The sequence below is a fragment of the Apodemus sylvaticus genome, chromosome 12 (genome assembly GCF_947179515.1).
Source record: "Apodemus sylvaticus chromosome 12, mApoSyl1.1, whole genome shotgun sequence".
Lineage (NCBI taxonomy): Eukaryota > Metazoa > Chordata > Mammalia > Rodentia > Muridae > Apodemus > Apodemus sylvaticus.
The window spans coordinates 98339525-98345137 of record NC_067483.1 but is presented as its reverse complement, the minus strand read 5'-3'; positions in this window follow the sequence as shown (position 1 = coordinate 98345137).

The following is a 5613-nucleotide window of genomic DNA, read 5'->3' as shown; positions in this document are numbered from 1 at the left end:
TTCACACAGAATTTGTTGTTTACAAATACACGGAAGCTGTTCCCCGAGCCATGAAAACAACTGCCTGAGCCTGACCTGCTGTTGCCAGGGAGGTGGGGAAGCGGGTCCGCCTTTGTCGTCAGAGGGAAGTGCCTCCCTTGAAGGAGATTGTTGGGATTTTAGCTGCCTGTGAAAGGGTGGCATGGGGCTTTAGATTTTTTGTGCCAGACACACAAAGAAATTGACCGTGCAGCCAGGAGTTTTGCAGCTGGGCAAAGATTCCACGGAGCATTTGGTGCAGTGGTTCATCCACTGAACAAGGCAGTGGGTGCTGCAGTATATGCTGGTGTTCCAGGCCTGGTGGAAATGGTAGGACCAGTGTCAGCGATCGATCTGCACCTGCCATAGGCTGTGGACCTGGGTGTGGTTGGTGAAGAGAGCAGAGGACCACCCCCCCTTTCTCTCCCTGAGCCTAGGACACCATGCAGAGGCCGATAGCCCAGCTCTGAGCATCCCTGCAGGCGGCCTGACCCATGGGAAGGGTGCGGGTTTGCTTTCCTCATTACAGAGGATCCCTCCTAAGGGACCAAGTGCTTCCTCCCCACATAGCATTCCACAGGAAGCTGGAGGTGTGGCAAGTCCTGTCTCCTCTGGCGATTCCCCATAGGGGTGGCAGCAGTGTTCTGCTTCTTTAAACATGCTTAAAACATTTAAGAGTACTTTAGTTTTGAGTGTGTGTGTGTGTATGTGTGTGTCCACGGCCCAGAAAGGCTGAAAGGGGATACGATCCCCGGCCCTGGAGTTCCAGTGTGCGTTGGGAACAGAGTATGTTCTTTAACTGCTGGGCGATCTTTCCAGTTCAAAACATTTGTTTTAAAAACCCACCTCAGGTCACCTTCATTCTTCAGTTCTTTCAGGAGAAATATCAGAAAGACCAGAAGAATCTTCAAATTGACCCACTCTCAGCCAAAATCCAAGGCTGGCTTCTCCGTGGGAGATGTGTTCTGCACACGCAGCAGTTGAGGACCGAGTCTCTGTAGGAAGCACACGGCCGGCTTGCTGCCTCTGTCTTCCCCGTTCTCACGCCTTTCCCTGTGCTCTGTGTGCTGCGCTAGTTCCTGTGTGTACAGCATGTGCTGAGACCAGTGTTGTGAACCTTCCTAATGCTGGGACCCTTTCATGTAGTTCCTCATGCTGCGGTGACCTCCAACAAAGCATTATTTTTGTTGCTACTTCATAAGTATAATTTTGCTATCATTATGAATTGTACTGTTAATAGTTTTGGAGATAGAGATTTGCCAGTGGGGTCAAGACCCACAGGCCAAAAACCCCTGGCTTAGAGCCTTCCCAAGGTCTGCAGAGGGCTGCAAATGAAGGGCCACACCAGATGTGGGGATGTAGTCAGAATTAAAGAGGAAATATTAATGAGGAAAAACATAATTTTTTTTCCGAAAAAACAATAACTGCATCTCCCTCTTGTTTTTCCTGTACCTGTCTAGTAAATATGCAGCGACAGGTTATATAAAACGTTTTATCTCTGGGAACCCACTGAGCCTCAGGTGTTATCATTATATATAAATACAATCAGATGTACCAATGGATGCTGGGAAACCATGTTTTCCTGCTAAATGACATTTCAGGTCTGTCACCAGAGACTTAATGAAGCTGGCTGCTCATTGGCACGAGGATCCTTCTGTTCTCCTCAGCATTCATTACCCCAGTCTCCAACTGCAGCAGGAAGGAAACCATTGAGCAACAGCATGATCGCTTATAAAACCATTCTCTCCCCTTGCTCCACACTGGAGCCTGAACCATGTGTGTGGCCAACGTCTTTAGCATATTTTGTTCTTGGTCCATCTCTCAGCTAAGTTTAGGATGTAGGAAAGTAAAATCTGAATGGATCACAAAATTTAACAAAATTTTGCAGGAGGCCAAGCTTCCCATAAACTTGTTCCTAATGATCACATAACTACTCCAGTCACAAAGACAGAGTCCCCTAAGTCTGGCAGACGAGAGTTAACAAGAAATCAAAGAGAGGACATAGGATCCTGTAAGATGGCTCAGTGGGTGACGATGTCTGCCTTGGGGCTTGGCAGCCTGAGTTCCATCCCTAGGACCTGTGGTAGAAGGAGAAACATGGACCTGAACGGTGATCCCATATCTGTCTTAGTGTCTTATCACTAATGAATTTCCTAACTTGAGAGTGGGCATTTTATTTTGGCTCGGAGTTCAAGAGTGCTGCTCATCGTGGTGGGAGGAGCTTGAGGCAGGTGCAGCAGACGCAGCAGGGTAAGCAGGGATGCTGCTGCTACGGATGCTTCTCCTCAGCTTTCTTCCTCTTTTTCACTCAGCTCAGGGAGCACAAGCACAAGTGTGGTGCAATCCGGGTGCAGGGTAGGCCATCCCATCTCCACTCACCTAGTTCATAGACAGGCCCAGAGATTTTCTTCCATGATGATCTTAAATCCCACCAAGTTGACACAACTAACTGCCGAAGGTCATATTTGAGCTCTAAGAACTCTTGAGTTGGTAGCTGGATATTTTAAAAGTGATGTGCTATAGAATTTTCCCTTGTCAGAAATGGAGGGAAAGACAGAAGAGCTCCCGGGAGCATTCTAAGTCTTCTAGCCCCACTGTCTCTTTGGGGAGGAAGCCCAATGAGAAATGGCAAATGCACTGCGTGAGATCTTGTTGCTGTGGTGGACAGGACCAGAGCCCGCCCATCTCTCAGAGCCTTGCTTTGCCATTTTCTCAACCCCATCCTGTACCCAGCAGCAGACCCCTCAAACTTCTTTCAGAGAACCATATGAATCTGTTTGTGTCTCCCCCGTTCTTCTGCATCCCACCTCTGGGTTGCCACAGTGATGGTCTAGCCAGGATCCCACAGAGTCCCCTCTATGCCGCTGTTACTGATCTCTATCTCTCTATCTCTCTATCTCTATCTCTATCTCTATCTCTATCTCTCTATCTCTCTATCTCTATCTCTATCTCTATGAAACATCTTCCCTCTCTGTTTGAATCTCCTGTGTCTTTGGACCCTGAGAATAAGTTTGTGTGTGTAGAGAAATGGCATGAGGTGACTGCTCCCACCCTGCTAGCTGTGAGTGACTTAAGGATATCTGTGAATCCCAGAACACTGACTGGGACACCGAGAAAAGAGTACTTTCTCAGTAGAGAATCCTGATGTCCGCCAAGTAAGCTGCATGCCCAAGGAAGTGGCCTTCATTACCATCTTCTCATGAGAAACTTATTTTGTCTTGATTAAACTAAGCAACATTTAAAAGAGGTGGGCTGTTGACATATGTCTCAGTCTACAAGGAGGTTTGAGTCACCTTGAACCCAGATAAACTCTCACCTTGAACCCAGATAAACTATTGCTTGAGAAACAGCCGCTGTTGAGAATTAGAAGCTGTGGGAAATCTTTATCTCACTTGCCAATAAGAGATGCTGGAGAATTCAGTGACGTATGCAGTGGTTCACGGCTGCTCTGCACCCCCTGTGTCCTGATTGCTGCCACCCTATCCAGGACCCCAGTGCCCTGGACACTGAGAGCCATGCACACATACATCGTTGTTACAGTTGCACTATGTATGGGATCAATCAGGTCATATGATTCCACCCTGTCCAGATGGGTGAGTGAGGACATTGGGGTATGCATGAAGAATAAATGATACTGTTCATAGGAAAATGGCTGAAACTGCAGATTGTCGTGGTAAGCAAAATAAACCAGACATACCAGGCTAGGTATTTTCACTCATTGTGGAAACCAGAAATTTCTTTGAATTATATAGCAAAAAAAAGGACATCTTGGGAAGAGGAAAGGGAGCACCACAGAGTGTTGGCATAAGAGAAATAAAGGCCATGACCAAAGAACTTTGCATAGAGGTATGGAAATGTCATAATGAGACCCATTGTTTTAATATTAATATATGCTAATAGAATGTATAAAACAATTAAAAAGCAAAAACATACGAGACCTCACTGAGGTTAGGAGGCCCACCAAGTCATGTGCCTAATTTAGCTTTAGGGGCTGTCTGGTCCCTCCTCCTTGGGGGTCATCTGGTCCCTCCTCCTTGGTTGTCTGGTCCTTCCTCCTTTTAAGCCTCCAGCTCTAAGGCTCCCTGTTACCATTCTTTGCATTCCCCCCTCCCTGATTCCCCTGGATTTTCCATGTACTTCTGGTTACCTTCACATATCCCAAAGGGACACCCTACCCTATCGTCATCCTTTTATACTTAATTTTTCTTCATATGAAGAAAACTGGTCCAGACTTACTTAACCTCAGGTGGACTTGTGTATTTATCTGGCTTTCTGCGATCCTGGTGGTTTCTATGTTGGCCTCTTTGCCAGTGTCAGCAGCTATGCTATACCTTTTTCTGTTTGTGAGCACACATTCCACTTATAAAAAGAAATAAGGACATTAATAAAGAAAGGAATAAATGACAGGCTTTATACTGGGACTTCTTATGAGAGTGTGCTCTAAAGGTCGGAGTGGTTGACCATGCCTCTCAGCTTGGCGCTCAGGAGGTGTGGAGGAGGCGGGAGGGGTCAGGGTCAGTGGGCTGGGTAGGGAGTTCTACAGCAGCCTGGTCTGCATGGTAAGAGCCTGTCTTGTGAACACAGTGGCATTTTGTAGGTGGTCCGTCTCCAGGGTTCTGACCCCCCTGAAAAGTGCATTGGCCTGGTCAGTGCTGCCCTTCGTGTCCCCGATCTGATTTCCGTGAGTGCTGTATGCCTCCCCCTCTCACACCATCGTGTGGAAGGAAACATCTTACATGTACAGAGGACTAATTCTTTTCAAGAAAGGCCCTCTGTAGGCCAGGCTAGCCTGGAAGTGCTGTCCTCCACACTCCTTACTCAGATGCTGGCTCTGGGGTCCCAGGAGTGCCACCACCCTTGGCTTGGAATTTTTCTTTTAAATGCTCAGAATTTAAGCTTTCTTAAATCTTTAGAATTTGGACTGGGTTCTTTATCAGAACCAACTTAGGTTATTCCGGGCTTTGGGCCTTCATGATTTTTTTTTTTTTTTTAGCTCCTATTTTGTGACCAGAGGAGGAGGGAAACTTGCTTGGACTTGCAATACAAAAAGGAAAGAAAATTACCAATCAGCATTAGGTTTCATGATGGACAATGCATGTGTGATAAAGTGTGTGTGTGTGTGTGTGTGTGTGTGTGTGTGTGTGTGTGATGGGCAGTATATATGAAGTGTGTGTGTGATGTGCAGTACGTGTGTGATGAAGTGTGTGTGTGATGGGCAGTGTGTATGAAGTGTGTGTGTGATGTGCAGTATGTGTGTGATGAAGTGTGTGTGTGGTGTGTGTGTGATGGACAGTGTGTGAAGTGTGTATGTGATGAAGTGTGTGTGTGATATGTAGTATGTGTGTAATTAAGTGTGTGCATATGTGTGTGTGTGATGGGCAGTATGTGCGTGATGAAGTGTCTGTGTGTGGTGTGTGTGATAGACTGTGTGAAGTGTGTATGTGATGAAGTGTGTGTGTAATATGTAGTATGTGCGTAATTAAGTGTGTGTGTATGTGTGTGTGTGATGGGCAGTGTGTATGAAGTGTGTGTGATATGCAGTATGTGTGTGATGAAGTGTGTATGTGTGTATGTGTATGTGATAGGCAGTGTGTG